Source organism: Halichoerus grypus, chromosome 1, assembly GCF_964656455.1.
Source record: "Halichoerus grypus chromosome 1, mHalGry1.hap1.1, whole genome shotgun sequence".
Lineage (NCBI taxonomy): Eukaryota > Metazoa > Chordata > Mammalia > Carnivora > Phocidae > Halichoerus > Halichoerus grypus.
The window spans coordinates 211447059-211456285 of NC_135712.1; the positions used below are offsets into that span (position 1 = coordinate 211447059).

The following is a 9227-nucleotide window of genomic DNA, read 5'->3' on the forward strand; positions in this document are numbered from 1 at the left end:
AAAAAGAATGAAATCCCACCATTTGTGACAAGGTGGGTGGACCTAGAGAGTTGTTTTTTTTTTTTGGTTTAAATAAATAAAGTGCCCAGCATGACACTAGATGCATAGGAGGACTTATTTTTTTTAAACTGGGCATTTCATTAATTTTGGGATTGAATCCTTTTTTTTTTGTAGTAGAATTTTTAAAAAAAATTTATTATGTTATGTTAGTCACCATACAATACATCATTAGTTTTTGATGTGGTGATCCACGATCCATTGTTTTCGTATAACACCCAGTGTTCCCTGCAGTACATGCCCTCCTTAATACCCATCACCAGGCTAACCAATCCCCCCTCCCCCCTCCCCTCTAAAACCCTATTTGTTTCTCAGAGTCCATAGTCTCTCATGGTTCATCTCTCCCTCCGATTTCCCTCCCTTCATTTTTCCCTTCCTTCTCCTAATGTCCTCCATGCTATTCCTTATGTTCCACAAATAAGTGAAACCATATGATAATTGACTTTCTCTGCTTGACTTATTTCACTTAGATTGACTCCTTTAAACAAACACATATTCCTCTGACCTGAATTCCCTGATCTGCAGAAGATATGATGATTACTCCTATTTTACAGGTTATACACTTGAGACTGAGGATTAAAGCAAAAACTGCTTTAATCTGCACAGATTACTTAGTTAGAGTTGCACAGATACTTAATTAGAATTGAGATGGAACACAAGTCAATTTCTCCTGGACCTCAAATTCTTACCCATCTCTCACATGAATGATGCTACAGAGAAAAGAGACATGATCTTCAGGCAGGACACTGAAGTTCTTCCCCTCTGAGAAGCCTATGGCCAGCTTCTCTTCCAAGATATGCATACTCTTGCAGTAATGCCACTCTTTCTACAAGCCCAGAATCACCTGTGCATTTGATGTTCCAGTCTGTGAAAGTTTTTTTCTCTTGTGGTTGAGACATACCCTTCTATGCAATAACAGTAGTATTTTTGTTTCTCGAAGACAGGAAGCAGAAGCATGACAGGGATGGGCTGCACATGGATCTGTAGGGAGAGAGAGAAGAAGAAGGCAGCTCTGTGGGTTCTGTTTTTTATTCAATATTTAATCAATCTAATCCCACTTGAAATCCTGTCTCTTAAAATGTCAACAAATGACTTTACTCACTTACTAGTGAGTTAAAAAAACTTCTTTCTTCTAGGACTTTTCTTAGATGCACTTTAAAAGTATCTTGGAGTTAGTAAATAAGTTGGTTAAATCAGTGGAATTCTGTTATTGATATATTAGACAAACTACTTACCATCTCTGCCATCTGCTACCTCCAAGTTCATGCACAAAGAAAGATAGAATACCATATGCGCCCTTTCCCTGCCCCACATGCATAACCAGACCTAATAATGGGGAATTCTCAGATAAACTCAATTGAGGCACATGCTCTAACCTAACTGCTTCACCTCAACAAAAATGTCAATGTCATGAAAGAAAAAGAAAGGCTGAAAGTAACTGTTCTAGACTAAAGGAGATTAAAGAAACATAATAATTAAATATAATGCCTACGTGATTGAAGAATAAATCCTAAATTTGAAAAAAAATGCATTACTGGAACAATTGAAAATTTGACAATGGGCTTAAATTAAATAATAGAATTGCATCAATGACAAATCTCCTAAATTGACCTTGTCTTATGTAAGAGCATCTCCATGTTCTTAGTAGATAAATGCTAAGGGATTTAGGGGCATGATATCCACAATTTATTTTTCAATGGATTAGCGAAAAATAAATACATATAGATATGTATACGAATATTTATAACCATTATATAATCTCAATGTGACAATTAACTAAGTTGAAGATATATCTATATTGTATATAGATATGTTAACTTTAAAAGTAAAAGTGCCAGTTATTTTCCCGGCAAAAATGGGTTTATTTGGAACGGAAGAGAATTGCAACCTGGGACACACAAGGCAAGTCCTCTGTCCACTGAACAAGGGAGAAGACTGCTGTTTTCTAGAGGAAAGAGGAAAGAGGCGGGGCTATTCTACACAAAAAGTCCATTGGAGTAAACTGGGAGTTTGAAGTATAGTGGCTTCTCATTGGCTGAGCTGTGACTGTCTCTCATTGGCTGAGCTGTGACTATTTCTCATTGTTCAGTCTGTTGAGGGTATGAGGGAGGGAAGCAGGGCAGAGGAGACTTTCTTCCTCCTGCTGGCTGAGTGAAGTAGTATTGGCTTGCAAGGTCCATCTCTTCCTCTTGGGTTTGTAATTGACCACAAGTGCTAGGGCAGGAGAGCTCCCTTTGCTGAACCTCCAGACCCTATGTTAGTGAGGTTTCCTTTTATCAATTTTCACTGATAGCTACATATAATTATTTTTGCTAATATATATTTGTGGGTTTAGATAGGTAGCTAGGAAACCAGAAGGAAATCTAGCAGTATCTTAGCAGTTGATGAATCCAGGTGAAGAGTATAGGGCGATCATTTTTACTATTGTTACAATATTTCTATAGATTTAAATGTCCAAAATAAAAAGTTGACTGACAAAAACCATCATGCCATGTTTTATTAGGAGACATTATCCTGTCTGAATTCCACATTCTTCCTATTTTGGCCCCTACCAATAAGTGTTTGCAGCTCAAACTAAAGTGATGACATTGCAGTCTTATTTTATTTTATTTTATTTTGACAGAGAGAGACACAGCGAGAGAGGGAACACAAGCAGGGGGAGTGGGAGAGGGAGAAGCAGGCTCCCCGCAGAGCAGGGAGCCCGATGCAGGGCTCGATCCCAGGCCTCTGGGATCATGACCTGAGCCGAAGGCAGATGCTTAACAACTGAGCCACCCAGGCGCCCCGACATTGCAGTCTTAATACACTGTAATTAGTTGTCCCTTCCCGCTAACCTTTGCACTGTAGGGGAATAAAATACCTTTACTGTTGTACCACTTACTTAGCTGGGACTTCAGTTGATTTCTGAAAAGTCTCCAAGCCTCCTTGTCCTCATCTTTAAAATGACAATGGAACCTACCCCATAACTAATGGGTCAGTTGCATTGATTTTCTTAATTAGTCTGTGATTATTTGAGAGCATGTCCTTGTTCTTAGAAAATGCATACTGAAGTATTAAGGAGTGCAGGAGTATGATGTCTTCAGCTTCTTCTCAAGTAGTTTAGAAAAAAATATGTGTTTGTGTTATATATGTATATACACATATATACACATATACACAATGCATGTATGAAATTATTGTACTATGTATCATACATGCAATATGTAAATGTATGTATGTCCTATGTATATGTATTATATACACAAATGGATGAATGTTTCTATGTGTTTATATATAATATATAATGTTTATTATATATACACAAATGGATGACTGTGTGTTTATATATAATATATAATGTTTATTGTATATAATATATATTATATACTTATATGATAAAGCAATTGGTGCTTTAACAATTGGTGAAGCGGGGGAGGGAGGGAAGATCTGAAAGTAATCTTCCAATTTTTCTGTGTTTGAAATTATATAAAACAAAAAGTTACCAAGAAAGAAGGAAGGAGGGTAGGGAGGGAGAGAAGGAGCGAAGAAATGGGCCAACATAAGATTTTTTTAGTGTTCGTCTGGACCAAGAGAAGCAAGACCCCATTTGGGTAGTTGAGTGTGGTTCACCTAGAAAGGATGGGAGAAATCTTCTCAAACCCTTATATGGCATTTGCTGTGTGCCAGGACTGTTTCTGCCCTTTCCGGATCATAATACCAACTTAAGAGCAACTCCATGAGGTGGGTACTATGATCTATAGTAAAATCTCCATTTTATAGATTAGGAAATGAGGCACAGAGAGATTAACTTGCCTAAGGTCACATAGCTAGTAAGTTATCAAGCCAGGATTCACAGCCAGGCAGTCTGGCTCCAGAAACTATGATCTGAAGCAATGATCATTTCTACCTTCAGGCACCCTGAGAAGCAACTGATTTTGTCACAAGAAATAAGGCGTGCTTTGGGACCATCACTTTTCATCCTAGGATGAGAGAAAAGGTTCTGGAGATGGAGGCAAGCTTGGCTGCCAAGGAGTAGCATCTGGGACACTCTGCTTTTGCGGATGGCAGCAGCAGATGAAGGGGTGATAGTTTTCAATCCCTCCAGCCTGGAAAAAGTATGCCCAGCCCAACTAGTGAGTGGTAAGACCTTTTTAATTGTGGCTACTATAAAATAGTAAGGTATGTGGGTTTGATTTGCATTCTGTTTCGATTGGACAGCACTGGTCCCGTTGCAAAGCATGGGGACTCTGCCTAAATGATAGGGTAAGGAGGAAGACAACTGGACTTGGGGGATTGTGGGAAAGAGAGGAAGAGAACAAGGATGCTTCTGGGAGTCTGATGGAAGCAATGGAATGATACCAGAAAAAAGCAGGTTTGTATCAGAGAGGCATGGTGGACTTTTGAAAGTGTCAGGCAAAATGGAAAACTGCCTTCTCATTCCACCTTCATATGAATCTGGGCATAGTCTTCCATATGAACACAGTACAAAAGTTGTAGTATAACAGTGAATAGAACCACACAAAATTGACAGTATTTGGCCACTCTGGACCTACAAAAATGGTAATCAATGTAGCTCATCCGAATTAATCAAAAGTCGCAGAGCTGGGGGCGCCTGGGTGGCTCAGTCGTTAAGCATCTGCCTTCGGCTCAGGTCATGATCCCAGGGCCCTGGGATTGAGCCCCGCATCGGGCTCCCTGCTCGGCGGGAAGCCTGCTTCTCCCTCTCCCACTCCCCCTGCTTGTGTTCCCTCTCTCGCTTTGTCTCTCTCTGTCAAATAAATAAATAAAATTCTTTAAAAAAAAAAAGTCACAGAGCTCTTAGAAATGATGCCAGACTGGGGGCAGCTGGGTGGCTCAGTCAGTTAAGCGTCTGCCTTCGGATCGGGTCATGATCTCAGGATCTTGGGATCAAGCCCTGCATTGGGCTCCCTGCTCAGCAGGGAGTCTGCTTGTCCCTCTCCTTTTGTCCCTCCCCCTGTTGATGCTCTCTCTCTCTCTAAAAAAAAAAAAAAAAAAAAATGATGCCAGACTTTAGAGCTGTCTGTTGAGGCCACGGGAGAAAGACCACATCCTGATGGACTGTGCCCTGTTGCGCTGGGCATTCCCATCCAGATACACTGGGCAGTGATTTTATTAAAAAGAGCTTGCTTTTGGGGGCGCCTGGGTGGTTCAGTTGGTTAAGCAACTGCCTTCGGCTCAAGTCATGATCCCGGAGTCCTGGGATCAAGTCCCACATTGGGCTCCCAGCTCAGTGGGGAGCCTGCTTCTCCCTCTGACCCTCTCCCTTCTCATGCTGTTTCTCTCCCACTCTCAAATAAATAAATAAATAAATAAACTCTTTAAAAAAAAAAAGAACTTGCTTTTGGTTTCAAGTGCCAACATACCATAGCCTGATGAATCTTGTGTCCTCACGACAAAGACCAAGCAAGAAAGCCCTGAGAAAAATAAAAGGAAGGAATTAACATTTCAGGAATCTTCCTTAAATCCTTCAGTGGGCTTCTGAATATCCCTGGCAACCTGCTTGTTTCTCCCAGGGACAGTACTTGATTTACAACATAGAACATACTGTCTTGATTACAAAGAAGGGCAGCGTGTTAAACATAAGTAAATTTGTCATTTCCATAGATACCACTCCTACCAGCAGAATAGTTTATTCACTTAGATAAAGTTCCCTTTCTCCTTACAACATGTGGATACATTTCATTAAGGTTTTAATCAATTTTATAAAACTGATAAATGCTAGCAAACTTAATAAAATGGTCTCTTCTTTGGAAGCTGCTAAACACTTATATCAGGTTTAAGCTGGTGTGGCAGGAGGCTGATTTGAAAAGACCAACACAAAATAAATGTTTATTACTCATACATACTGGAAGGAAAAAGTGTGGCGAGACATAGACCAGGATGTGAAGAGTGGTCATTTCCAGGTAGTTTTCAATTTTGCTCATCTGTATTTTCTGTTTTCCTAGAGTAAAGATGGGTTACTTATATAGTGACTTAAGAAGTACTACTGTGTCTTTTCAGAGAATATAAAATGATACTGGAGAATAGAAGCTGTGAGAGTATTCAGCCTTTGAGAAAATTATCATATGCCTCACCACCACCACCACCAGCCCCATCAATACAGAAATCCTACCTTTTTGGTGACACTCATGAATTTTAATCAGGGTGACCACCTGATTATTTTGAAGACAAAGTTCTGCTCCTTTAGCAAAGAGCTTGATTGCCCTAGCAGTGAAAACCCCACCTTATCTTTTTTGTATGAGTCATTCTGGTTGTTCTGATGAAACCGTTGGAACCCAGATGGTTCTATTTCCCAAGTCTGCCAACCCAACTGCTGAGGAAGGTCATCGAAAAGACATAACCACCAATTGACCTATGAGCAGGACTCAGACACTCAGAGGCTCCTCACCCCCTCACCCCCTCACCTGTCCTTGCAAAGCAGGTTCTCCTTACCTTTCCTGCTCCCAGAGGCTGCTCCAAGGACATCACCTTGAGATAGTGATGTGGTGTATAAGTGACTAAACCCAGTCAAGCCCCTCCTCTCTATATGCAGACTTACAAGATTTGGTGGATGGGTGTGGGGATCCATTTGTCTTGCTGTTGCCCAAGACAAACCCTATATGCAAGTTCCCTTTCCTTATTAAACCTGCCACCTCCCAACCTGGAGTGGCCTGCCTCCTTCTTCAGTCTCTCCCTGCCCTGGAGCAATGGGGCCAATTTCAGATCACAGCTAGGATCTTCCCAAGAGGGAGAGTTGTGAACCAATATCAACTCTACAGTCAGTATAAGGGGAATAGCCTCCTCCCCTACAGCCCAGCAGGTAGGGGCCAGCTCAATGTTCCTGAAAGGAAGGTGGACCCAGGTGGTCAGTGATGGGTGTGGTTCCTGCAGATCTGGAGTGCCTTCCCCCAATGGAACTGGAACAGATTGACCACTCCCTAACACTTTCCTCCCAGCTCACCTTGCCCTGTAACTCTGGCTTAGATTTTAAGAGGAAGAGGAAAGAGGAGAAGAAAAAATAGAGCAGAGGGGAAGGTGGAACATGTGGACCCATCAGCAAGGGTGAGGCTCCATGGAGGTTGAAGAAGCAAGTGTCCCCTCCTTTTTTTTTTTTTTTTTTAAATTCCCAATTTTCTTTCAAGCAGCTCATACATAACTTCTTTTTTTGTTATGTTATATTAGTCATCATACAGCAGTTCATTAGTTTTTGTTTATTTTTTTAATTTAATTTTATTATGTTATGTTAATCACCATACATCACATCATTAGTTTTTGATGTAGTGTTCCATGATTCATTGTTTGCGGATAACGCCCAGTGTTCCTTGCAACATGTGCCCTCCTCAATACCCATTACCGGGCTAACCCATCCTCCACCCCTCCCCTCTGAAACCCTCAGTTTGTTTCCCGGAGTCCATAGTCTCTCATGGTTTGTCTCCCCCTCTGATTTCCCCCTCTTCAGTTTTCCCTTCCTTCTCCTAATGTCCTCCATGCTATTCCTTATGTTCCACATATGAGTGAAACATATGATAATTTTTTTCTCTGCTTAACTTATTTCACTTAGCATAATCCCCTCCAGTCCCATCCATGTCGATGGAAATGGTGGGTATTCATCCTTTCTAATGGTTGAGTAATATTCCATTGTATATATTTACCACATATTCTTTATCCATTTGTCTGTTGAAGGGCATCTTGCCTCCTTCCACAGTTTGGCTATTGAGGACATTGCTGCTATGAACATTGGGGTGCATGTGCCCCTTCTTTTCACTACATCCATGTCTTTGGGGTAAATACCCAGGAGTGCAATTGCTGGGTCATAGGGTAGCTCTATTTTTAACTTCTTGAGGAACCCCCACACTGTTTTCCAAAGTGGCTGTACCAACTTGCATTCCCACCAACAGTCTAAGAGGGTTCCCCTTAGTGTGTCCTCTCCTGAATCTGAGACTATGTTATCCTGAATTCAACCTCTCTGTTGAAGCCTGTTTCATACCCATCCAATTTAATCATGGTTCTGTTTTTTTTTTTTTTTTAAAGATTTATTTATTTATTTGAGAGAGTGAGAATGAGAGAGAGTACATGAGAGGGGGGAGGGTCAGAGGGAGAAGCAGACTCCCCGCTGAGCAGGGAGCCTGATGTGGGACTCGATCCCGGGACTCCAGGATCATGACCTGAGCCGAAGGCAGTCGCTTAACCAACTGAGCCACCCAGGCGCCCTCATGGTTCTGAAGCTGACCTCATAAAAACAGACAGTAGAATGGTGGTTATCAGAGGCTGGGTGGATGGGGGCAGACCTGGGGAGATGTTGTTTAAGGGAACTAACTTGGAACTAGTAGACAGGTAAGTCCTGGAGATCAAATGCACAGCATAGTGATGATAGACAACAGAACCATAATATAAACCTTAAGACTGCTGACAGGTTATTTTTAATATTACTCATCCATCAGAAAGGATGAATACCCAACTTTTACATCAACATGGATGGGACTGGAGGAGATTATGCTAAGTGAAATAAGTCAAGCAGAGAAAGTCAATTATCATATGGTTTCACTTATTTGTGGAACATAAGGAATAGCATGGAGGACATTAAGAGAAGGAAGGGAAAAATGAAGGGGGGATGAACCATGAGAGACTATGGACTCTGAAAAACAAACTGAGGGTTTTAGAGGGGAAGGGGTGGAGGGATGGGTTAGCCTGGTGATGGGTATTAAGGAGGGCATGTATTGCATGGAGCACTGGGTGTTATAAACAAACAATGAATCATGGGACACTACATCAAAAACTAATGATGTACTGTATGGTGACTAACAGAACATAATAAAATAAAATAAAATAAAAAAAAAGAATGCTGACAGACTAGATCTCATTGGTTCCTCTGACAAACAAGAAATGGCGCTTATGAGATGCCACAAGATGTTAGCTAAAGCTAAGTTGGTCATCATACTGCCATATATAAATGTACCAAATCAACATGGGGTACACCTCAACCTTACACAATGTTATGTGCCAATTATATCCCAATAAAGTTTTTAAAAATTAAATTTAAAGATAGTATAGTGGTATTTATGCTGAAAGCTACAGCAGAGCAGGTGCACAGGGAAACAGTATCACCAAGAGTGATACCTAGTGTTGAGTAAGCATTAACCCCTGATAACCACCTTCCAGATACAGCCATCTCATGGATTTCCCCTGACATT

General features: G+C 41.0%; 1 long non-coding RNA gene across 1 annotated transcript; it reads right to left on the minus strand.

Moving 5' to 3' along the window:
* Positions 1-788: 788 nt before the first annotated feature.
* Positions 789-8460, minus strand: LOC144380112 (uncharacterized). Its single transcript, XR_013443929.1, has 3 exons — positions 5904-8460; positions 5421-5471; positions 789-1038 (listed from the first exon to the last, which is right to left on the minus strand). It is a non-coding gene; the product is annotated as an uncharacterized LOC144380112 (long non-coding RNA).
* Positions 8461-9227: the final 767 nt, after the last annotated feature.